The sequence below is a fragment of the Halichoerus grypus genome, chromosome 8 (assembly GCF_964656455.1).
Source record: "Halichoerus grypus chromosome 8, mHalGry1.hap1.1, whole genome shotgun sequence".
Classification (NCBI taxonomy): Eukaryota; Metazoa; Chordata; class Mammalia; order Carnivora; family Phocidae; genus Halichoerus; species Halichoerus grypus.
This window is the reverse complement of record NC_135719.1, coordinates 58,546,725-58,573,520: the sequence shown is the minus strand read 5'-3', so window position 1 is coordinate 58,573,520 and position 26,796 is coordinate 58,546,725. Positions and strand designations below refer to the sequence as shown.

Genomic DNA, 26,796 nt, shown 5'->3' with positions numbered 1-26,796 from the left:
AATACAACTTACTCAAAATGGTATAAAAGGCAATCTGGACAGAGTATAAATTTACAATAATTTTGAAGATTATGTAGTTTTACAACTTCCACATTTAAATAGTAACTTGACAACTAAGGATTTGGGCATCAGTCCTCAAGGCCTCTGTACCACCCCTTTTCTCAGTTTATAGGCATTTTTGTTAGGGTGGGATTCATCCTTGGAGGTAATGATACCCTGCCCCTCCCCTCAGACAATCAAGCTTGGAGGGAGGAGGGTAAGTAAAGACAAGATGATACTAAGCCTCCTCCATAAAGCTTCCCATTTTCTACTTCTCTGCTCTGTACAACCCCTGCATATACAATGGAAAGCATCTTTTTTTTTTTTTTATTTTAGGTAAAAACGTAGACCACTTCATGTAAAATATTAATATATTTAATAATAAGATCTTAGAAGGAGAGTCCAATTGGACATAGTCTCATGACTGAGTTACCATTTTTTAAGGAAAAGAAGATAATTCATTGTGCATTTGTTATTCTAAGTTTCAGAAGACAATAAAATTGGTCCTGGCACCGACTGTGGATAACACACTTTAGTCTCAGGAAGGTGGATTTTGTACCAATTCCTGGATCAGGCAGAATCAAAGGGTAGAAAGCAGAGATCCCTAGGTGTGATGGTTTACCCAATCGCCCTGGAATCCAAAGAGTTATCTGCTCAAATACAAATGAAATGCTAATATATTTTAAATTTGTTTATTTTCTCAAACAAATTGAACTTTCATTTGTAAATATGGTCATATTATTGATTTCCTCAAATCTTGACTTGGCTACTCATTATGTAACAATGGGTAAGTTCTTTACTTCTCTATGCCTCAATTCCCTCATCTGTAAAATGAGGATAATAGTACTCCCAAGTATGCATGGGGAGAAGATTAAATAAATATATGTAAAGCTCTTAAAACAATGCCTAGTACCTAATAAGTACTTTATAACCAGATTCTTAATTATTAGTGATATTTTATTGTTTTTGTTTAAATTAACTATGGTAACTACTTTTCACCACTTATTTTGCTATGAAAATTACATGGAAATGCATTTCCAATCATTCAGGCTATGAGTGGTTTTAGTGATGTAAGCATATAACATTTTTCTCCAGAAATAATTTAAAATTCTTAGACAGCTTCTATTTGATTCATCCTTTGGCTTATTTGAACAGCCTAACTTTTTTGAATGACTTACTTGGTATTGTACAGAAATGTAGCCAAATAATTGAAAAATAATCTCTTACTCATTTTATTAATCACCCGATCTCTTGAAAAATAAAGCAAAATGAAGTAGCTGATTTCCTCACAGTGTAATGAATGCTAAATATGAAAATGACTAAAAACTTTCAATGAAAAGAATTCCTTCACTAGCAGTTACAACTGTCTGTTTAAGGTTTGGTTTGACTGTTTTGACTGAACTAACAAGTAATTTTGGTCAACCATCCAACAGGACTAAGTCTAGCTGAATTGGACAGGATTTGAGCTGCGTAGTCTAAAAGTTAAAATTTAAAAATACATGTAAGTTCTATTTCACAGATTATATTTACCAAAAAAGTTGTGTTTTTAATGGCATATGAGATCCTGGCTGGGGGACAAACCCTCCCCCACCTACAGGACCCAGGCTCCTCTGGGAGATACTCCACAGTACCTCCAGGCCACAGTTGTTGTTGTTGGGTCAGGCTCTCCACACTAACAGGATTTGTCTTAGCCTAGGGCTTGGGGTTCTCTGCTTATGAGTCCCACGGATGAATCTGGGGGAAGAAATATGGAAGGGGAGGAAGAATTATTAAACCTGGAGAATCCTCTCATCCCTGGGACATTGTAGAAGGGGGTAAGAGAGCCCCACCTGTATGAAATGTAATAATTACAACAATAAATTGGACTTTGATCTTCTCAGCACTGATAACCTATTGCCTAACACATAACTCAGAATATTATTTGATTAAATACATTAGTGTATAAAGTATTAAGACACTATATCAGATATCACAGGGGGATACTAACATTAATGATGATTTCAAGTATTAGAAAAGCAAATACACTATGTAATTTTTTTTATCCTGACTATATAAAAATACTGTTAAGTCTAGCTAATAATATAAGTCATTTTCCACTAGATCTAATTTTCATGGAGCACAATGACTTAAAAAAAAATGAGGTATTAGATGTATTCCAGAGAGAGAGAGTTTGGCTTGATAGTAGGAAAAAGTACTAATCACTGGAGCTATCCAGTAAAGGAATGAGATGCCTTTTTAGGTAGTGATGTCTACCTGGTAGAAAGTAGTTAAGCTAAGACTGGTCAAAACTTTCCAGGTTTGTTGTAGAAAGGACTCCTGCAATGGGTGGAAGATTTCAACCTTTAAGGTCCTTTTCAATTCTAAGATTCTATGACATTGCTTTGGGATTTTAGAAATTTAGAGTAAAAACCCATGCAGGTCCTGAGTATCGTCCTACAGTTTTAGTCCATCTGGAGATACGTCCATGTACAGATGTATGATTTGAATAGATTCAAGTACCACTGAATCAAGAGGAAGAAAGCAGCATTAGGAAAGGTTTATTAAAGTTTTCTTAGAAGTCCTTAATTTATGCTGATTTAGCCCAAGAACTGCAAAGTTCAAATTCTAAAAATTGAGTCCATTTCTGTTGATAGAATTTTTACTAAATTTCCTAAATTTTCCCCTCTATTTTTAGGAAGATTTGGCTGCTCCCATGTCAGACACCACTTTAAACATCAAGATTCAGCTCCTAAAGCTTATGTCAGAACATTCATACATACAGCATTTGTCATGAAGCAGGCACTCAGTAAATGTTTTCTTTATGGTAGTGAGGCCAGCCTTTGAGAGGATGCACATATATGCTTAGGTTATTAGGCTGCTAGGCTAAATAGAATGGCAGAGTCATTCTACTTAAGAGCTACCAAAGAAGGGCTCGTTTCCCAGTTGTTCTTGTAGGTGATACAGAGGATATAAGGGAAAAAAAATACAGAACCAAAATATAGGCTATGTGGTCAAATTCATTTAGGGACCTGGGCTTAACATTGGAAGTTAAGCAGTTTCCTCTAATTTTTAATTTTCTAATGTGCCTTGTGGGGAGGACATAGTGTATGATATTGGCACATATATTTGTTTATGGAAGGCTCTTATTTATAAAAACCCTTTTGGTAAAGATGATTCATAATGCCATTTATAAGTATTGATTAGTCTAAAACATATGCATGTACTCAAGAATTTGAAGTAAGAGTTTGTTTTCCTTCAAAAATGACAGTAGGGGTATTTGCCTGTTTTGTTCATTTCTATACTCCTGGTGTCTGGTGCTCAATAAATATTTAATGAATGAAAAAAACCAGTAATTGTGCTACTGCAAAAACAAAAACAAAAAACCAAAATAGTCTATTCTATTGTTCTTCTCACCTTCCCACTTCTTCCTGATTAACCCCCTCATATAATAATCATCAGACCTTACAGGAATAGCAGATTTTAGAGTTTATCAAATATATCTGTATTCTTGATCTTACTTTATCCTCACAGAAACACAGGTAGAGAAATATTATCATTCCTATCTTATCAGAGAGGTTAAAGACTCACTCAAAGTCACATCATTATTAACGAGGACATAAATCCCTGTTTCAAGATTCCATATCCAAGACTTTCTCTATTAAACATGAGCATTTATGCCAGTGTCAGAGGTACAAGTAAGAAAAAATAAAGCCTCAGCAGTTTCCTCTGCATTTGACTTCTTTTGCTTTGACTTAGTATCTTTTATAAATCTGTGATGTAATTTATATTTCCTCAGTATCTCCTTGTAAGTGTTGTTACTATTTTTATCTATAATAGTATAAAAGGTAAGAATCTTTTCTCTAATTCTGGTAACTGTCCAAGTTTTGAAAAAATAAGATTCTCCAGTGATATTTGACCACTGTGGATCCAGGATCCTGGAAGAACCTCAAGAGAGCAATTGTTCCTACAGTAGTCAAATATTAAAACTACCCAAAACACATGGTTGTCTCCTTTTTAAAATCTCCTTTAGGTAGTCAAGTTCTAATCAAGTTCTCTAGGCATGTGTTAACTCTTTTTTATGTATGTTTCTGCCCTCTGTGGAAATGAAGGGCATCTGGTCTTTTCTTCCTGAGTATTACCTATAACTAAAGAAAAATATGGTCTTCCTCTCATTCTTCTTTCTTTCCTGCCTCTTCCCAACCATTGCAAGTATACCTGGAGAGAACAATAATTACCTATACTATTTAAGTTAGAGACCTTGAAAAGATTAACTTCCTCTCCTGCCTTTAACATGATTGATTGTTTTTAGAAAGCGATTTCATAGATGTAAATTAGCAAGCATAGGATCATTTACTAACCCCTTATTCTACTAAGTGCTTTAGCCAAAAAGAATAATGGGTACCATTCCTACTCCAAAGTAGTCTTGATATAATTTGCCAGAGCATAATAGGTAAGCATGGGACTATAAGAGTGTCATTTCAAAGCAGCACATATTAGTGTGGGAACAGCAAGCCCTGGACTGTTCCTTGATCTCCTTAGAGTGAGACCTCTATGAATTCCCAAAGAATAGAGTTGTCATCCATGGAACACTGTGTGATAAAGCATAGTCTAGGGAGGGATATTCATGAAGGCCTGTGATTTAGAGAAGAAAAAGGGATCTTCTATGAACACAAAATGGTATCACCAAACGCAAAGAGGTAGAAACAAGCAGACTATGTTCAGGGCAAGAGGCAGTAGGTCAGATAGACTGGAACAGAAGAATTACTTTGAGAGTAAAATGAGCACAGGTAGATGAGATTAGATTACAGGAGGCCTTTTAGATTTGTCCATATAGTACTTTCATATTGCTGAATGCATAGTAATTGTAACATCTGAATACTCACTAGAATTCACTTTTTTGGTGCCTACTTTTTCAGGTGTTTATCGATAAACAACATTTCTGAGTTATGAAACATCCATCTCACCTAATCGGGTTTTTATTTCCTTACTATACAAAAGAAACATTTGTTACTCTTAAAAAATTATCTATTTTATACCTTAAGAGATTCAGTAGTTTTATCATTTATTCATTCTTGGGACTAATGTAAGCTAAGTGTTTATCATGAACCGTGTTTATCATGAACCTTGTTTATCATGAACCAAGCATTGCACTAGATATTGGTGACACAGCATTGAAGACTTCAGCCCCTACTCTCAGGTAATCCACAGTCTAATGGCCTAGGTTAGATTAGAATGAATTATTGCTTTCTTCTAGCAATTAATTCTTCAATTCCAAAGAACACTTGGCATGTCATGCAGTGGATAGGAGTAAAATCAGTCAAATAAGTAACAAACATATTTTGATGATTTCTATGTCAGGAACCCTGCTAGATGCTACAGGGAATCTAAAGCACAGTATAGCAGGGTTTCTAACATCAAGGAGAAGAAAACCTCCTGGGTGAATTGGCCACAGACAAAATTGCTGGACTGTCCACAGGAGGCCTATCAAAGCATCATAGGACAGGAAGAAAAGAAAGACAAAAAGCAGGCAAAGTGGTGTAGCAACTGCCTGATTTACATCAGTGTCTTCTACAGGCAGCTCATAAAAAGTAACTTTGACTTTCATTGACTAGGTCAACAGGAAAAGGTATTGAAGTTTTGGTGATCACAGAGCGAATGAGACTACTCCCCTGATCATTACCGGTATGCTCCTTCATTCTGGGGACATGGTTGAACAATCCAGACATTTATCTCACTTCCCTCCAACCTCCACACCCTAAAGGAGTTTTGTCAGTGCTGCTGAATCTAACAATAGGAAAGAGGAAATAAAATCATCAGGTATCAGCCTCGGGCCTCCAGTATTCATCAAAGACCCTGATCCCCCTCAGCATGGAGAAGTGGAAGTAGAAAGAGGCAAGCAAAGAGCGAGGGTGAGAATGGCCTGGTATTTACAATCTATTGCAGGGATTTCTAGTCTTCCCCTCCCACTGTCCCATCTGAGAAGAACGAGAGGACTGACTTGCACACTCCCCCCACCTCATTCCTCCTGTGACCCTGTAGCCAGCCCCCCAGTCTTCTCTTTCTGCCCTCCTCACTAGCATCTTCCTTCACTGGTTCACCCTGCCTGACAGTCAACAGGAAACCCTTTTTCCATCAATTAACAGCTATGGAGAAGAGATCAGCTTCTTATTGCCCTCAGAGGACCAAGAAAGTATCCAAAGGAAGCAAAGCTATAAATGGTTTCCATGGAGCTTTGCAACCTGATGGTAGAGGTGATAACTTTACTTCTGAAACACCTCAATTATCATAATAGCTCTTTAACACACTACTCATAGTAATAAACACAATTGTTTCTAGTTTTTGATGAAAACAGATTCACTGGGCTGAAAGGGAAAAGGTTAAAAAGCAAGTTAAGAGTGGGAAGAAAATCCTACCACCCCTAGCCAATCTCATAGGAATGAGACAGCACCATTCTAACTTCAAATAGGTATTTTAGTATTTTATTTTTAGATTATCAATAGATGTTAATGTTTTTTAGGTATTTTTTTACCTTCTTACTGTAAAATAGATACAGAGAACAGCATTAAAAAATGTAAAGACAAAATCAAGGTCAACAAAGAGAATTTGCCAGCCACTGCAGAAGTTTCCCCATGTGCCCTGTCTCAGTTACACTTCCATTCTCCTTCCCGAGGTAACCACTGTTCCTACTTTTATAATTACTCCCTTGCATGTCTTTATAGTTTTATAAAGAGTATCTTTAGACATCAAAGTTTCATCTTGTCGTTCTTTTTAAGTTGATGGCTTTTAAGTCCCTTTAATTTATAGGTTCCTCCTCCATCTCTTTGTTGTCTACAATTTATCTTTTGAAGAACATGGATTGCTAGATTGTAGAATCTCCCAGTCCGGATTTTCCTGATTGAGGATGTAGTCTGTGATTCAGCATATCCTTCTATGCTCCTGCAAATTGGCCACTGGGTCCAGAGGCTTCACTGAACTTGAGTTCCATTCCTTAGGCCAAAGACAGGTGGAATCAGGGTGGAGAGTGCATAGGGGCTAGGTTGCTCCTGCCCTTTGGTCTTTACTCTGTTCCTCATGCACTCACCCATTCTTGGATTTGGCAAATCCCCTCCAAATTCCAGCTGCTATCTCAAATTGGCCCTCAGGACCTTCCCATAAGAATCTGTTGGCTGTGTCGGGGTTCTCTGGTTCTCAAGTCTGTCAGATGTTCCCATGCTTCTCCAGTTACACAGAGGCCTCACGGCTGTTGGTGGTGCCTCCTGCATCCATCTTTATGTTTAGGGGTTCATAGGGCTACCTTGGCACCTGTTTCATGGTAGGTGTTTTACTTAGCGTTTTGGTTTCAGCCCTTGGGTTATTTGTGGATTTAGGAAGACCCCAAAACTAGGCTGCCACTTTCTCAGCCACCTTCCAGAATTCTATTATTCTATTCTATTATTTTTCATCATATTGAATATATTTTTGAAGGAATAGATTCTTGAATTTTTAATGAGAAAAATATTTCATATTCAAAAAGTCACTTTACTGGCAACTTTGAAAGAACATGCTTGTTCTGTATATTGAGAGATGCTTTTCTGGTTATCATTCCATAGTTAAATTGATGCCAGAACCCTGTTTGTAGCATTGCACTCTTTCTTAGCCATAAACAGAAAATCACACATCCTGGTCCAGATCTATAGTCATTGCCACTCCAAACCCCTTCCTACGTGGATGGTAAAAATACTAAGAACCTTTCTGTTTAAATAGACCCTGTTGAAAGTTCACTCCTGAACATGACTTTTCTCTACCTGACTTCCTGAACATAGCATTTCCACTGTCTTTTTTACCAAATCTGAGTGCTCATCCCCACTTATTCTAAACTTTGATCTCTTCTCACCACAGAGCTTCATATCCAGGTTTCCAGACCTTTGATCTACTTCTGATGCTTTAACCCTCAGCTTACTGATCTGAGACGTGGAGCCCTGCCCATCTCTTTATGGAGTTGGCTTTTTCTTAATCCTACACTGGACTGGCTGGCCCCCATTGTCATCAATGTCCTGGTATTATATACACCATATTGTATATTATAGTGTCTGATTTTTTTCTAATAACATTATATAATACCTTTATGCATCAATAAACATCGCTAAAAGTAAAAGTCTTAAAGAAATGCAGTTTCCCATCATACAGATGGGCTACACCGTATTTAACCATTGGTCTAATGCTTATAGTAGGATATTTTCAATTATTTTTCAAGAAAAGCAACTACAAGTTTAAAATTGCAGTAATTCTTAAGAAAAAAAAAGTCATGGCTACAATACCTCCAAGTTTAGGTGCAGATTTGCTGATACACGCTTTATTTTGACTGGGGCAGTATAAGTCTTCGGGATCACTACTATCTCTATCCTTAAGGTGTTCCCCTAACTCTCCAATTCTGTAGAAGAAGCTCTAGTTCTAAATCTTGATTCCAGAAAATAAGAAGTCACTACTGTGAGAGCGGGCTTCTCTCTGATCTTTCATCTCTAAAGTCCTCCTTAGACAATGTTATTTCTGGTGAGATGATATTCTCATTCAACACCTCCTTCCGTTGCCAGCATAGGGCAGTCCTATGGCAGCAGTGTCCTGGAGGACATTGAGTTGCTGAATACAGATGCTATTATTTTGAGAGCTCACTGAAGAGAAATGTCATAATAGCATGAGAAATATCAAACAAAATGGAGCCTTCCCCATGCCTTAAGAAAAAGTAGAGTCTAAAGCCTAATAAATGATCCAAACCTAAGGCCTACCTAAATCTGAAACAGCTTTGTTCTCTATGTTGATGGGTTATGTCCTCATCTCCAAAAGAGGCTGCATCCGTAGGGAAACTTGTCAGGGGTTTGTTCCCAGCTGAGGTTAGGATTCACTGCCTGAGACACAGGCCACAGAAGCCTGCTGGGTAGTGAAGCTGGAGGGAGACGCCATCAGTGGGAAACTCAGAGACACCAGTCAACAGTGGTTCCCAAGGAACGGTCAAACAGTCTGCATCCAGCGCCTGTCAGCAAGGCATCATCTTCCATCCCTAGTCTGGATCAGATGACTGACATCTGATAGGGGCCACTATTAGGGAAAGGGCAGCTAAATGGTGCAGAATAAGATCACTGAAATTGGATTTCGATGTTCAGCTTCTGAACCAGGCACTAGATGAAGTTTTCCCTCTTTGAGCCAGTTCACCCCAAGTCTCAGTTAAGTGTCCTCTTGTGTGCTCCTCATCTTTCCTCTCATTGCACAAATCTCACTAGCTTGTGAGTGCCTATCTACTTCAACACCTCTCCTTGACCCTGTGAGCTCCTACAAAGGTTTGTGTTTCTCACTTGAGAGCCACTCTATCTGTAGTTCCCAACCCTGGCAGAACCAAAACCACCTACACAACTTTTAAAACATATAAATGCTGGAGCTCCACTCCAGAGATTCTCTTGGCTTGGAATAGAGTCCATATCTATGTTTTTAAAAGTTCTCAGATGTTTCTGATGTACAGCACAGTGGGTGGGAATCATGGACTTAAACCACTTTTAGTGCGTGAGATATATGTCTGATGGGTGCCTGATTGAGTGAATAAATGACTCAATGCTAGTTTCAATCAATTAGGATGCAGCTAGAACAGGGTAGGAACTGGTCAGACCCATGTAACTCTAAGGCTTAAATACTTTGCAAGCAACATGCTCCTTCTCTTTCTCCTGATTAAGGGACAAAATTCAGGAACATTTCTCCTGAGTGTAAACATTATTTATGGACACTGGGTCAGCACTGCCTGAAACTGCTGATAACAAGTTTTTGCAGATAGGGAGAATAAAACAGAGCTGGTTGCTGTGCCCTGGGCAGAGTGTAGTCTCTCTCTTCTTTGGGAAGCATAGGGCATCTGCCTGCAAGACCACTGTGTGTCATTGCTGGGCTACCTGTTTCCCCTGTTGTGAAAAGATTTTTTTTAATTTTACTATAAAAGATAAGTACATTTATTAAGCAAATATATTCTGTTGTTATTTAGTATTATAACAGAAATTATGATCTTCCCACAGATTACATTTCTCTGACCACATGGTTGAATCATCTTGCTTTCAACACAAATTTTTTTTTTTAATTTTTTTATTGTTATGTTAATCCCCATACATTACATCATTAGTTTTAGATATAGTGTTCCATGATTCATTGTTTGTGCATAACACCCAGTGCTCCATGCAGAACGTGCCCTCCTCAATACCCATCACCAGGCTAACCCATCCTCCCAACCCCCTCCCCTCTAGAACCCTCAGTTTGTTTTTCAGAGTCCATCATCTCTCATGGTTCTTCTCCCCCTCCGATTTCCCCCCCTTCATTTTTCCCCTCTTGCTACATTCTTCTTCTTCTTTTTTTCTTTCTTAACATATATTGCATTATTTGTTTCAGAGGTACAGATCTGAGATTCAACAGTCTTGCACAATTCACAGCGCTTACCAGAACACATACCCTCCCCAGTGTCCAACACCCAGTCACCCTATCCCTCCCACCCCACCCCCCACTCCAGCAACCCTCAGTTTGTTTCCTGAGATTAAGAATTCCTCATATCAGTGAGGTCATATGATACATGTCTTTCTCTATTTGACTTATTTCGCTCAGCATAATACCCTCCAGTTCCATCCACGTCGTTGCAAATGGCAAGATCTTATTCCTTTTGATGGCTGCATAATATTCCATCGTATATATATACCACATCTTCTTTATCCATTCATCTGTTGATGGACATCTTGGCTCTTTCCACAGTTTGGCTATTGTGGACATTGCTGCTATAAACATCGGGGTGCACGTAGCCTTTCGGGTCCCTACTTTTGTATCTTTGGGGTAAATACCCAGGAGTGCAATTGCTGGATCATATGGTAGCTCTATTTTCAACTTTTTGAGGAACCTCCATACTGTTTTCCAGAGTGGCTGCACCAGCTTGCATTCCCACCAACAGTGTAGGAGGGTTCCCCTTTCTCCGCATCCCCGCCAACATCTGTCATTTCCTGACTTGTTAATTTTAGCCATTCTGACTGGTGTGAGGTGGTATCTCATTGAGGTTTTGATTTGGATTTCCCTGATGCCGAGCGATATTGAACACTTTTTCATGTGTCTGTTGGCCATTTGGATGTCTTCTTTGGAAAAATGTCTGTTCATGTCTTCTGCCCATTTTTTGATTGGATTCTTTGTTCTTTGGGTGTTGAGTTTGATGAGTTCTTTATAGATTTTGGATACTAGCCCTTTATCTGATATGTCATTTGCAAATATCTTCTCCCATTCTGTCAGTTGTCTTTTGGTTTTGTTGACTGTTTCCTTTGCTTTGCAAAAGCTTTTTATCTTGATGAAGTCCCAATAGTTCATTTTTGCCCTTGCTTCCCTTGCCTTTGGCGATGTTTCTAGGAAGAAGTTGCTGCGGCTGAGGTTGAAGAGGTTGCTGCCTGTGTTCTCCTTTAGGATTTGAATGGACTCCTGTCTCACATTGAGGTCTTTCAACCATTTGGAGTCTATTTTTGTGTGTGGTGTAAGGAAATGGTCCAGTTTCATTCTTCTGCATGTGGCTGTCCAATTTTCCCAACACCATTTGTTGAAGAGACTGTCTTTTTTCCATTGGACATTCTTTACTGCTTTGTCAAAGATTAGTTGACCGTAGAGTTGAGGGTCCATTTCTGGGCTCTCTATTCTGTTCCATTGATCTATGTGTCTGTTTTTGTGCCAGTACCATACTGTCTTGATGATGACAGCTTTGTAGTAGAGCTGGAAGTCTGGAATTGTGATGCCGCCAGCTTTGCTTTTCTTTTTCAACATTCCTCTGGCTATGCGGGGTCTTTTCTGGTTCCATACAAATTTTAGGATTATTTGTTCCATTTCTTTGAAGAAAGTGGATGGTATTTTGATGGGGATTGCATTGAATGTGTAGATTGCTCTAGGTAGGATTGACATCTTCACAATATTTGTTCTTCCAATCCATGAGCATGGAATGTTTTTCCATTTCTTTGTGTCTTCCTCAATTTCTTTCATGAGTATTTTATAGTTTTCTGAGTACAGATCCTTTGCCTCTTTGGTTAGATTTATTCCTAGGTATCTTATGGTTTTGGGTGCAATTGTAAATGGGATCGACTCCTTAATTTCTCTTTCTTCTGACTTGTTGTTGGTGTATAGGAATGCCACTGACTTCTGTGCATTGATTTTATATCCTGCCACTTGACTGAATTCCTGTATGAGTTCTAGCAGTTTTGGGGTGGAGTCTTTGGGATTTTCCACATAAAGTATCATATCATCTGCAAAGAGTGAGAGTTTGACTTCTTCTTTGCCAATTTGGATGCCTTTTATTTCTTTTTGTTGTCTGATTGCTGTGGCTAGGACTTCCAATACTATGTTGAATAGCAGTGGTGATAGTGGACATCCCTGCCGTGTTCCTGACCTTAGGGGGAAAGCTCTCAGTTTTTCCCCATTGAGAATGATATTCGCTGTGGGTTTTTCATAGATGGCTTTTATGATATTGAGGTATGTACCCTCTATCCCTATACTCTGAAGAGTTTTGATCAAGAAAGGATGCTGTACTTTGTCAAATGCTTTTTCTGCATCTATTGAGAGGATCATATGATTCTTGTTCTTTCTTTTGTTAATGTATTGTATCACGTTGATTGATTTGCGGATGTTGAACCAACCTTGCAGCCCAGGGATAAATCCCACTTGGTCGTGGTGAATAATCCTTTTAATGTACTGTTGGATCCTATTGGCTAGTATTTTGGTGAGAATTTTTGCATCCATGTTCATCAGGGATATTGGTCTGTAATTCTCCTTTTTGATGGGGTCTTTGTCTGGTTTTGGGATCAAGGTAATGCTGGCCTCATAAAATGAGTTTGGAAGTTTTCCTTCCATTTCTATTTTTTGGAACAGTTTCAGAAGGATAGGTATTAATTCTTCTTGAAATGTTTGGTAGAATTCCCCTGGGAAGCCATCTGGCCCTGGGCTTTTGTGTTTTGGGAGATTTTTGATGACTGCTTCTATTTCCTTAGTGGTTATAGGTGTGTTCAGGTGTTCTATTTCTTCCTGGTTCAGTTTTGGTAGTTGATACATCTCTAGGAATGCATCCATTACTTCCAGGTTATCTAATTTGCTGGCATAGAGTTGCTCATAATATGTTCTTATAATTGTTTGTATTTCTTTGGTGTTGGTTGTGATTTCTCCTCTTTCATTCATGATTTTGTTGATTTGGGTCATTTCTCTTTTCTTTTTGATAAGTCTGGCCAGGGGCTTATCAATCTTGTTAATTCTTTCAAAGAACCAGCTCCTAGTTTCGTTGATCTGTTCTACTGTTCTTTTGGTTTCTATTTCATTGATTTCTGCTCTGATCTTTATTATTTCTCTTCTCCTGCTGGGTTTAGGCTTTATTTGCTGTTCTTTCTCCAGCTCCTTTAGGTGTAGGGTTAGGTTGTGTACTTGAGACCTTTCTTGTTTCTTGAGAAAGGCTTGTATTGCTATATACTTTCCTCTTAGGACCGCCTTTGCTGTATCCCAAAGATTTTGAATAGTTGTGTTTTCATTTTCATTGGTTTCCATGAATTTTTTTAATTCTTCTTTAATTTCCTGGTTGACCCATTCATTCTTCAGTAGGATGCTCTTTAGCCTCCATGTATTTGAGTTCTTTCCGACGTTCCTCTTGTGATTGAGTTCTAGTTTCAAAGCATTGTGGTCTGAAAATATGCAGGGGATGATCCCAATCTTCTGGTACCGGTTGAGACCTGATTTATGACCTAGGATGTGATCTATTCTGGAGAATGTTCCATGGGCACTAGAGAAGAATGTGTATTCCGTTGCTTTGGGATGGAATGTTCTGAATATGTCTGTGAAGTCCATTTGGTCCAGTGTGTCATTTAAAGTCTTTATTTCCTTGTTGATCTTTTGCTTAGACGATCTGTCCGTTTCAGTGAGGGGGGTGTTAAAGTCCCCCATTATTATTGTATTGTTGTCGATGTGTTTCTTTGTTTTTGTTATTAATTGCCTTATATAATTGGCTGCTCCCATGTTAGGGGCATAGATATTTACAATTGTTAGATCTTCTTGTTGGATAGACCCTTTAAGTATGATATAGTGTCCTTCCTCATCTCTTATTACAGTCTTTGGTTTAAAATCTAATTTGTCTGATATAAGGATTGCCACCCCAGCTTTCTTTTGGTGTCCATTAGCATGGTAAATGGTTTTCCACCCCCTCACTTTCAATCTGGGGGTGTCTTTGGGTCTAAAATGAGTCTCTTGCAGACAGCATATCGATGGGTCTTGTTTTTTAATCCAATCTGATAGCCTGTGTCTTTTGATTGGGGCATTTAGCCCATTTACATTCAGGGTAACTATTGAAAGATAGGAATTCAGTGCCATTGTATTGCCTGTAAAGTGACTGTTACTGTATATTGTTTGTGTTCCTTTCTGGTCTATGTTGCTTTTAGGCTCTCTCTTTGCTTAGAGGACCCCTTTCAATATTTGTTGTAGGGCTGGTTTCGTGTTTGCAAATTCCTTTAGTTTTTGTTTGTCCTGGAAGCTTTTTATCTCTCCTTCTATTTTCAATGACAGCCTAGCTGGATATAGTATTCTTGGCTGCATATTTTTCTCATTTAGTGCTCTGAATATGTCCTGCCAGTCCTTTCTGGCCTGCCAGGTCTCTGTGGATAAGTCTGTTGCCAATCTAATGTTTCTACCATTGTAGGTTACATATCTCTTCTCCCGAGCTGCTTTCAGGATTTTCTCTTTGTCTCTGAGACTCGTAAGTTTTACTATTAGATGTCGGGGTGTTGACCTATTTTTATTGATTTTGAGAGGGGTTCTCTGTGCTTCCTGGATTTTGATGCCTGTTTCCTTCCCCAAATTAGGGAAGTTCTCTGCTATAATTTGCTCCATTATACCTTCTGCCCCTCTCTCTCTTTCTTCTTCTTCTGGGATCCCAATTATTCTAATGTTGTTTCGTCTTATGGTATCGTTTATCTCTCGAATTCTGCCCTCGTGATCCAGTAGTTGTTTATCTCTCTTTTTCTCAGCTTCTTTATTTTCCATCATTTGGTCTTCTATCTCACTGATTCTTTCTTCTGCCTCATTTATCCTAGCAGTTAGCGCCCCCATATTTGATTGCACCTCATTGATAGCCTTTTTGATTTCTACTTGGTTAGATTTTAGTTCTTTTACTTCTCCAGAAAGGGTTTCTCTAATAACTTCCATGTTTTTTTCAAGCCCAGCTAGTATCTTTAAAGTGATGATTCTGAACTCTAGATCTGACATCGTACTAATGTCCGTATTGAGTAAGTCCCTGGCAGTCGGTACTACCTCTTGTTCTTTTTGTTGAGGTGATTTTTTCCGTCTTGTCATTTTGTGCAGAGGAGAATAGATTAATGAGAGAACAAAATGCTAGCAGGGTAACAACGTCCCCAGAAAATATACTCTAAACAAATCAGAAAAGACCTGAAGCAGTGGGAAAAGAAAGGGAAAGAGAGAAAAAAGAAAAGGAAAGAAAGAATGAAAAAAGAAAAAGATAAAGATAAAAACAAACAACAGCAGAACAAAACAAAACAAAACAAAAACAGAATGTGATCAAATATGATCAGGCTGGATTATAGATCAGTGCCACACACTAGATTTTGGGTGTATTTTGGTCTGTTAAAAGAAAGTCCCTCCCAAAATTTTAAAGAAAGAAAAACATATATATGTACAAAAATAAGGGTTGATATGATGAAGGGATGGAATATGACTGTAAAGATGGAAATTATAAAAAATTTTAAAAAAGAATTTGATAAGTTGTTTGAAAAAAGAAAGAAGAGGATTAAAAAAAAAAAAGAAAGAAAAAAGGGAGAGAATGTGATCAGGCAGGGGAGTAGAAAAAAACCATACACTAGAGATTTAGAGTATATTTTGATCTGTTAGAAGAAACTATCTCAAGATTTTAAAGAGAGAACAACTTATATATATATGCCAAAAATACGGGTAACTACTATGAAGGGATAGAATATGACTTTAAAAATGAAAAATAAAAATGTTTTTTTTTAAAAAAGGGATTGATAAGATGTTGGTTGAAAAAGGGAAAAAGAAAAATTCAAAAAAAAAAAAAGAAAAAAGGAAAAAAGAAAAAAAGACAGTTAAAAAAATAATTAACTTTGAAAGACTAAACAATCATGGTAAAAAAGCCATAAATTCTATGTGCAGTATTCCCCTAGCGCTGGAGTTCTGCCGTTCTCATTGATCGGTAAACTTGGTCTTGGCTGGCTGTTCTCGCTGATCTTCTGGGGGAGGGGCCTGTTGCCGTGGTTCCCAAATGTCTTTGCCGGAGGCAAAATTGCCCCGCCCTTGCCGGTCCGGGCTAAGTAATCTGCTCGGGTTTGCTCTCTGGAGCTTTTGTTCCCTGCAAGCTTTCCGTACAGCTTTGGAGGCGGAGAGTGAAAATGGCGGCCTCCAGTCTCCGTCCCGGAGGAGCCAAGAACTCAGGGTCCCGCTCCTCAGCGAGCCCCCAGAGAAAAGCAGTCAGTCACTCCCGTCTCCCCGGTCTCCGGCCACACTCCGCGCTCACCCGGCCTGTGACCGCGCCTTTCTATCTGGCACCCGACCCCGGGTGGAGTCTCCAAACCCAGCAGATCCCCGCGGTGCGCTCCCGCACCTCTCCTCCCGGGGGAAGAAGGTGAGTCTCCCCGGATCTACTGCTTGTTGGGTCCCTGCTGGAGGAGCAGTGGCCCGACTGTGCCGCGGATCACGGTTTATGACAACCCCGAGCTGAGAGCTCGCGCCTGGGCTCCGTCTCTGCAGCCGGCTTCCCCGCTCCGATACCTGGGAGCTCTGCCGCACTCAGGCACCCCCAGTCTTTCTGTGACCCCGAGGGTCCTGAGACCACACTGTCCCGCGAGGGTTCCACCCCCCACTTCGCCACCAGAGTGACGTCCCTCAGCGGAGCAGACTTCTAAAAGTTCCGATTTTGTGCTCCGTGGCTCTATCACTTGCCAGAAGCGGCCGACGGAGGCCCCTCCCCCGCCGTCTATCCTCCCGAATAACGCCTCGGATTCACTTCTCCGCAGGTCCTACCTTCCAGAAAGTGGTCGCTTTTCTGTTCAGAGAGTTGTTGCTATTCTTTTCTTCGATCTCCTGTTGAGTTTGTAGGTGTTCAGAATGGTTTGATCCCTATCCAGCTGAATTCCTGAGAGGAGACTAAATCCAGGTCTCCTACTCCTCCGCCATCTTGCTCCGCCCCCCCTCGCTTTCAACACAAATTTGAGCAAGGACCTAAGGCTTAGAGTTTTATTCAGAATGAGAATATAATACGACGAACCTTATAAAGTTTTGCAAGTGTTCACAAGAGACATTATAATTGTGTATGTTCCATATTCAGTCAGTAGATCATATCAAAGTTTGTATGTCACTCAAATACTACCAGAAGAATTACTATGGGATATACTATAGGAATTTTATGAACCATTTGTGGATTCCTCAGGGGAGCCCACTTTGTCATTTTGTCAGCTTTAATTTAAAAAAAAAAAAAAAAAAAAAAGGTAAACTTTAGCTACTCAAATGCCTTACTTAGACCCAGAGTTCTGAATGCATATGCTTTTGAGGAGACTATACTGTAGAGAAAATGGTAGCAACTGGCATTTACTGAGCATTTATTATATGCTAGGCACTCCACAAAGTATTTTATATTGTTCAGTCTTCACAATAACACTATGAAGTAAATACTATTATTATCCCATTTTTTCAGATGAAGAACCAAGGATAGAGAGATTGAGGAACTGCTCAAAATCACACCCTAAGTTAGGAGCTGGATTGTTCTAGCATCTGACTCCAGAGCCTGTGTTCTTGTACTTTCTCTGTATTCCCTTACTGAGCCCCTACCATGTTCATGGCACTGGGGTAGGCATAGAAGTTATATAGAGGAATGTATTAAAGTCCCTTGTCCTTAGGAAGTTTATAGTTTACTGAATTGGAAATATCAGCAGTTTGTATTCAAGTAACTATAATCAAAGTAAAAACTATTAAGAGCTTTAAAAGAATTATAAATGAAGTTTTATCAGAGGAGAAACTTTCCTGGTAGAGTGGTCAAGGAGGGCTTAATGCAGAAGATGGCATTTGACTTCAGCCTCAGATGATGGATGGATGGATGGATGGATGGATTTTTAGGGCAGTGGTGTCCAGTTTTATGGCAAATTCTGCATTATGAAGGCAACTAGTGGTTGACTCTGAAAGAGGTCTAATCCTAAATAGTTAAACAAAAATGGGAATGAATTATAAGAATGCTAGCAAGTCTCAAGTTAGAACCAAGCCACAGGACACAGGGATGTACTATGGGCCATGGGCCATGGAAATTACTAGAAGCCAGTATTTAAACTCCTTCAGGACATAGTCTCTTATCTGTGTTTCTCCATGCATGCTTGCCCTTTATCAGAGTCAGATTTAATGTTTTCTTTATAAAGAAAAATAATTTTTAATGTTGTACTCAACCTGGGAGTTCCTTAACATTGTTTGAACTTACAAAGTTTTTACAGTGATATAGTTGTAAAGAATACAGTTTGGGGAATTATTTCTGAAGCTCTTTGCTTTGTTCCTGATGGCTTCAGACAAACAGTTGATTTTGTATTTTTATGTGTGTTTACTTCAAAACTTAAAGTCCCCTCAAAAATATGTATTCTCCCTTCATTCTTTAGGAAAAAAAAAAATCTCTTCACTTGTCAGATGAAGTTCAAGATTTTGGAAGAAAATAAGCATTACCAAAGAGTAGATGTTTAAATAATTGTGCTTAAATCCAAAGCTAAAATCAAATCAATGTATTCCAGGTATTTGCCTTTACAACAACTCATTTTTTTGCTCTAAATAAATATTAAGAACACATAGAATACCCCTTAAATAAAGCTTCAAGAAAACTAAGCAATATACTGTTTAGGCATGCATATGTAAGTGATAACACCACAAATAAAAAATCATAAACACATACTGCATGACATTGTCACCCAGGGGCTGTGGACAGAGCTAGAGTGAATAGCAACACAGAGGGAGGTATAAGTTGTTAGAGATGTTCTATTTCTTGGGGATGATTGTTCAGTGTGTAGGTGATTGTTGTATTACCCAAGTAAGTAAAAGATTTAAAATAGAAAAAATAAAAATAAAAATAAATAAGTTTTTAAAACAAAAAATAGATCATTTTACCCAAATTAAAATGAAAGAATGTAAAGGAATTAACATTTATAAGCATCTAATATGTTTTAGACGGTGAGTTCAGTTCCAGAGATAAAGAAACTGAGTCTCAAAGATGGTAAAATGATTGCCAAGGCCACAGCTAGTAAATGCCAGAGGTAGGATTCAAACCCAGATCTTTCAGATTACAAAAATAGTATCTTCAAATACAGTTAGTTATTATTTTGAAGATTTTGTTTATTTGACAGAGAGTGAGAGAAATAGAGAAAGAGAGCACAAGCAGAGGGAGTGGCAGGCAGAGAGAGAGGGAGAAGCAGACTCCTCACTGAGCAGGGAGCCTGATGCGGGGCTCGATCCCAGGACCCCAGGATCATGATCTGAGCTGAAGGCAGACGCTTAACTGACTGAGCCACCCAGGCGACCTTCAAATCATTTCATGGACTGTTTCCTCCACAACATCTAGCAGAGTGGCAGATTTTATAAATTAATTACCAAATGAAAAAATTATTTATTTTTAAAATCTGTAAGGTAACTCAGTTTTTACACATTCCAGATTTTGATGTTCAAAGTCTTATTCAGTACTGTATAATGATTAATAAGCCAAAAAAAAAAAAAAAAGGCAAGAAGAAGAAAAGGAATTGCGGTGGTGGGTGGGGGGGGGGTTCTTTCATTAAGTTTCTTATGTTCACTCTATCTGTTGGGAAGTGGAACCATAAGTATTATTTCTATTTGACAAATGTTATTTATTCTGTCCATTACAGTTCCTTCTATCTTGTTATGTTATCCTTGCTGCATTACATTAGATTAGACCAGTTCCTAATGAAAAGGCCAGAGCCACGCATAACCAAGGCCTGTTGCCTTTTCTGCAAAGGACTTAATTTGTGTACACCTGCCTCCTTCAGAGTAACTGCTCCAAAGTGATGATGACGTTACATTTTACTATTTCAACACTAGTCTCTGTTTCTTCAGTTTTTTGGCTTATTAAATGAACCCTCAGCCTGTGACCTACTATTGCTAACTGTGGTCATCTCTTGGATCTCTCCATTATCCCTAGCAAAACTGATTTTTAATGGTTTTTACTGCTGCTTGAGAATACCGTGCTGGGTGAGCATTCTTGACTGATTACCCTAAGGAAGTGAGCACTGTCTTCTGCTGTCATCCAGGTATCTATTACCGGATCACTGCGGACACAGATCTATCTACCCATCAATGCGTATTAGTAATTTTCCTCTCAACACTGTTCAGTTACTTGCTCACATGCTGCATTCAGCAATTTGTTCATGATATCTGCTTGGCAGGGTGGATAACATCCTGGTCAAAATGACAGCCACATCAGTAAAGCACATACTCTCTTTGTTAGGGAAAGCCCAAGATTCTAAGTCAGTGAACTGAACTCATCATCTTCATTTTCCTACTGTTTCTTTTCATATATGGAAACATTTTAATTAACAAGTGGTAGATGCTCACTAAAATCAAATCAGGTAATTTGAAAGTGTATGATGTAAGAGCTAATACACTTCGCTGATTCCATCCATTTATTCTCCCAAACTTTCAGTCATACACATGTAAAACTTATATTCTTTCTTCCCACCACCCCTGTAACTGGATAATGTGTATACTTTTGGCTATTTGATTTTTCATACATATCTTTTCATAACTTACATACAGATTTCACTCTTTCAGTGCAGATTCATATTTCATAATAAAATATGATTATATTCCCTATTTACTACTTACAAACTATAAAGGTTTTATCTAATTTTTTGACCATTATAAAAATGTTTCCATTAGTATCTTTAGTCATACATGTCTTTGTATATTTATGCAAGTATTTCTGTAAGACAGATTCATAAAGAAAAGAAATTGAAGATTTCTTCAATAGAAAAAAGGAAATTGCTAGGTCAAAGGAGATGACTGGTGTAATATTTTAAGAAACAACCACAGTAATAGGAAAGACTTTCTATATGCCACATACTTTTGTTAAGTCCCTTACAGGTGATAATGCATTTAATCTTTGTAACATTTGAAGGGGGCAAGTACCACTATCATTTCTGTTTCATTTTTTTTATTTTTTTTTAAAGATTTTATTTATTTATTCATGAGAGACAGAGAGAGGGAGAGAGACAGAGGCAGAGTTTGGAGAAGCAGGCTCCCCGCGGAGTAGGGAGCCCGATGTGGGACTCGATCCCAGGACCCTGGGATCATGACCTGAGCCGAAGGCAGACGCTTAACCAACTGAGCCACCCAGGCGTCCCTATCATTTCTGTTTTAAAAATGAGGTAATTAAAGCGCAGAGAGACTAAGTCACTTGCCCAAGGTCACCGAGCTAGGATGTGGTGGAGCCTGCATTCAATCCAGGTCACGTGGCCCAGAGACTGAGCTCTTACCTTCTATGCACACTGCCTCATAACAACTTTGCATCTCTAAAACTTACGTTGCAATTGACGTTTTTTTACATCAAAAATCCTACCTGCTTTGTTGTCAGTAGCAGATATTGTCAAACATTTTAGACAATTATAGTTTTTTTTTTTTTAATTTAACATTGAAACTATTTTAATATTGGTGTAACTTCATGGTGCAGTAAAGTTTGGTAGGAGAGAAAACAGGAATACAGGATAAGGCAGACTATTTTCAATTGCCAAAATGGGTGGTATGAATAAGAATGCAGAACTGGCTCCAAGTGACAGTAAATAACATACTGGAGTGACGGGGAAAGCCATGGAGGGATGGCAGAGCTTGAGTGGGGCAGGATTTGAATATACAGAATAAAGGCTTGTGAAAAGGAATATTGCTGAGTGTAGTGAGAGAGAAATTTGATTATAATTAGTGGAGGCAGAATTTCTAAAGCCAAGAGTTACTTAGGGAATTTAGAATTTCCTGTCAAAACAACAGGATCCCTTGGTTTTCAGAGAAGAGTCACAGGATGGAATTTGTAACTTGGGAAGCTTAGTCCTGCTAAGTTATATAAAATAAAATAGAAATACATGAAAGCAAGGTGACTTCTTGGAAGGTGACATAGCTATCTAGATGTGGTGAGAAGGTCCTAAACTAACAGAATAGCATGAGATTGAATCGAATAAACTATATAAAGACTAACAGACAAGATTTAGTTATTAGGATCAGCGAACAAAGCAGAGGGAAGTCCTATGGGTTTTTTTGTTTTGTTTTGTTTTTTATGTCATGGGGTTTTAAATGATTTGAGCTTGGATGGCAGGAAGAATGGTGTTATAAAGGTTGTAAAAGGAGAAGTTGCCAACTGGAGGAGGTGTGAGAACACTGTAAGTTAACTCTGGAGGAACTTGTAGGAATCCTGAGAGATTCAGCTATTTATAATCTCTATCAGACTCTTCTGTAAAAATATATGGATGTATTATTTCAAACCTCTAGAATCAGGAGTTTAAAATCCCTATTTATTGACAAATTTTGTGTTTTAACCAACCTTAAATCAAACTCCCTTGATATGAGTTTTAAAACCTTGTTTTAACTAGCTTTATTTTATTTTGATTATAAAGTAACATATGCCTATCAGAAAATAATAGAAAACACAGAACAGTATAAAGAAAGGAAAAGATTACTTAGAAACTATTAAAACTTTTGATATTCATCTTATATTTGTTAGAAATAATTCAGGAGCTTTATATGCACTTACCTATCCTTTCCATATAGTATTTCAAGCTAAGTATTTTACATGGTATTATCAGCTCTTTATCAATATGTCATACTTATATCCAATCACATAGATGATATTCATAATTTGCTTATTCCCCAATTACAAAATACTTAAACTTATTTCTCAATTTTCAATTAATATTTTAAACATTTAACATTCCCATGCCAATTATTTTGTGTTTAGAATTACATTTTGAATAGAATTCCATTATAAAAATATTAAACCCAAAGTTGTGAATATCTAGAAAGCATGTAATACCCAAGTATTTTTCCAACAAAAGTTTGTTCTAACTTCCATTCCCATCAAAAGCAGATTAGAATTTTAGAATTTTTACTAAATCTCTAGCATTTTCAATATTAACTAGTTGAATTTCTCTTTGTGAACTGTCTGGTTATGAGCTATATTCAGTTATTTACTGGCATCTTAGAGTTTATCAATTCACATGATTGCTTTATAAATTAAGGAGAGTAACTCTCTGTAACATTGTTGTAAACATTTTCTCAGTTGATTACTTGCCTCTGTTGTCTTTTGATCTACAAATGTTTTCAATGTGTTTTCATCTGTGATTTATTTCTTTAAGTCCAAGGCATCTTTCCACATGCAAATATCAAATAAAAATTTGTATATACTGTATTCTTTTGATTTTTCAATTTTAACTTTTTTAATACAGAATTTGTCTTTGGTATATGATATATGGTGAGGATGTAAATTAAACTTTTCCCCCCCAGTAGCCAATTCTTCCACCAATTATTGAGTCATCTTCCCCTTTCCCACCAATGGTCCCTTTGCCATTGATATCTTAATTAAACTGGAATTCTGTTTCCATATCTCTTACCCTATTCTGTCTACTTACAGTCCAGATTTAGACCAATTTAATTACTGTGGCTTAATAAAATGCTTTAATATTTTATAAGAATAAATTTTCATTTTTCTTTTTAAATATGTTCTTAGTTACTTCATTTAATAAGTTGTGATAAGATCTTAGTTCCCTTTAATAAGTTCTGCTTTTAATAAGTTCTTAGTTTCTATTAGAAATGCATTTCCAAATGGGCTTTGGATTCTGTAAAAAAATATATATATTTTAAAAGCCTTGGGATTCTGATTAGAATTGCAATAAATCTGTAACTAAATATGCAAATAAGTGACATCCTTAATGTAGTTAATCTTCATGTTAGAGATATATCTTTCTCTTATTTATAATTATCGTTTTATGCCTGAATTAAATTTCATAGTTTTATCACATTTTTAATTAGGTTTATTTCAGGATACACACACACACACATTTATTTTGCTGCTTTGAGAATGATATATATTGTCACCCAAAATCATGTAACTATTTGTTTATGATTTTTATCTCTCAAGTTAATTCAAGAAACTCTCTTAAAGAAAATAATTTTTGAATTACATTTTTTTTTTTACAAGCATAGTGTTGCAAAAAAAAAAAAAAATGTTGCCATTTCTAAGAGCCAAACTATATTTTCTATTTTTTAAATCATTGCCTTCAGGGGAGCCTGGGTGGCTCAGTCGGTTAAGCGTCTGCCTTTGGCTCAGGTCATGGTCCTGGGGTCCTGGGACTGAGCCCTTCATTGGGCTCTCTGCTCAGCAGGAGCCTGCTTCTCCCTCTCACTCTGCCTGCCACTCTGCCTACTTGTGCTCTCTCTCTAATAAATAAAATCTTTAAAAAAAAAATCATTGCCTTCATATGAATTTTCAGATCACTGTATTTATTCTCATTTTGTTCCCAATTTTAAAAGGAGGTTTCTAATAATTAACATGTGGGTATGATATTGGTTATTGTTTTAAAAGGAATATTCTTTATCACATTTAGAAACCATGCCTTTATGTAGTTTTTATCATGAATGGGCACTAAAATTTATCAAATGTTTTTTCAGAATTTACGAGATAATTTTTTAGTTATATTTATTATGATTATAGTTTAAACAAACCTTTTCTAGTTAGAATAAACTGTACTTGGTGAAAGGGTTGTATTTTATCAATATTTCATTTAGCTTTTATAGTTATATGTACAAACTAGTTTCGTGGGGTTCTCTTTACATACTGTCCCTGTTAAGTTTTTATCTCAAGGTTATAGACACATAAAATTAATTAGGGAGATTATGTTCTTCTCTACTCAAAAACAGAATTGAAAAAGAAAAAAAAAAACTTATAAGCAGACATTATTTACATGTAAGGCATAAGCACATCTATAAACTATTAGAATAAGAAGTTTTAACAAGATCGCTCCTTACAAAATCAACATACAACCTCAACAGCATCCCTTTGCACATGAATAGCCAATTAGAATATGAAATTTATAAAAAATCACTTAAAATGGCAATAAAACAATTAAAATACCTACAAGTAAATTTGGTAAAATATGTACAAAACCTCTAGGAAAAAAATTGAAATTTTATTCAAGGTAAGACATAAATAAATGAGTAAATGGAGAGAAGTACTGTGCTCATGTACTGTACAACGGTATCATCAAGGTCCCAATAAATCTACAAGTTGAATGCAATGCTGATCAAAATCTCAACAGGAGACATAATAAAAAATGGCTATTGAAATTGTGTTGCTATTTTGTTGCTTCATTTGCTATAGCAAAATATTGGAAACAACCTAAATAATCATTAATAGGGGAGTACATGAATAAATAATGGCCTATTCATAAAATGATACAGAGGTTATAAATGAATGAAGTATAGAAACATTTATTAAACCTCTAAAACCATATTGAGTGAAATAAAGCAAGGTATAAAATCATACTCAGAACCATTTATAAATATTTTTAAATGTATTAAAAAATATATACAATTATAAACACATAATATTTATGGATTGATCAATAAAAGTATAAAACATTTAAGGAATAAGCTCTGAATCCATGGTAATGGAGAATAGGGACAGGAAGAAGTATTCTTGGGATCTCAACTGTTTCTATAATACTTTATCTCTTTAAAAGCTACAAATCAAAATAGAGATGTAGATCACGATAAAACTCCAAGGTTATAAAACCAGTTTATCATTTATAGTTATTCTTTAGAACCTAAAACTTGCACTTTAAGCATTATTCTTAAACTTTCTTTAAAATTTTCTAACTGTGGGGCGCCTGGGTGACTCAGTTGGTTAAGCGTCTGCCTTCGGCTCAGATCATGATCCCAGGGTCCTGGGGTCGAGCCCCACATCTGGCTCCTTGCTCAGTAGAGAGCCTGCTTCTCCCTCTCCTACTCCCCCTGCTTGTGTCCCTTCTCTAGCTGTCTCTCTCTTTCTGTCAAATAAATAAAATCTTTAAAAATAAATAAATAAAATAAAATAAAATTTTGTAACTGTGTATTTGGCAAAAATGTACTGAGTACCTCCTACGTATCGGGCGTGGTGTTAGGCACTAAAGATCTGTGACCAGGGCAAAGGTAATTTCGTCACAGAACTTAGATTTTGGTGGGCAAGACAGACTAGAAGCACATAAATAATGTAATGCAACATTAAAGAAGTGCTTTAAAAAAAAAAAAAGGTAAAAACTCTGTCACAATTTCCTAGTGTTTCAGCTGTTTTCACAATGAAAGCAATTCCCCAGAGAGACTTGGTGGGGAGTGGTTGTTGACTAATTATCATGTTGCTCTTCTTGTTTGTTATATTTAATAATTTTCATGTTTTTCTTTCTATGAATCTTCACATAGTGTAAAAACGTCAGGTGAACTTCAGATCTAGTTTTGTAGACTTTCTCTATAATTTTAAATGTTTCTCCCCAGGATTTGTCTTTTTATTCTTCTTTCACTATTGCTTGCGTCTTGTCATTTTATTTTAACACAATATTGAATAGAACTTGGGCTACTGCTAATACCCACAACCCCAAACTCCCAAAACCCCTATAATTAAGAAACTGCCATGATCATCTTTAAGCTACTACAAAGCAAATTTTACACTCCATAATCATCTATTAATAGAATTTAAGTACTTAAATTCACGAT

General features: G+C 37.2%; 1 protein-coding gene across 1 annotated transcript in view; it reads left to right on the top strand.

The window, feature by feature from the left end:
- UNC13C (unc-13 homolog C) overlaps nucleotides 1-26,796 on the top strand; it is a 559,379-nt gene that overhangs the window by 512,279 nt on the left and 20,304 nt on the right. The gene's annotated exons all lie outside the window — the stretch shown is intronic.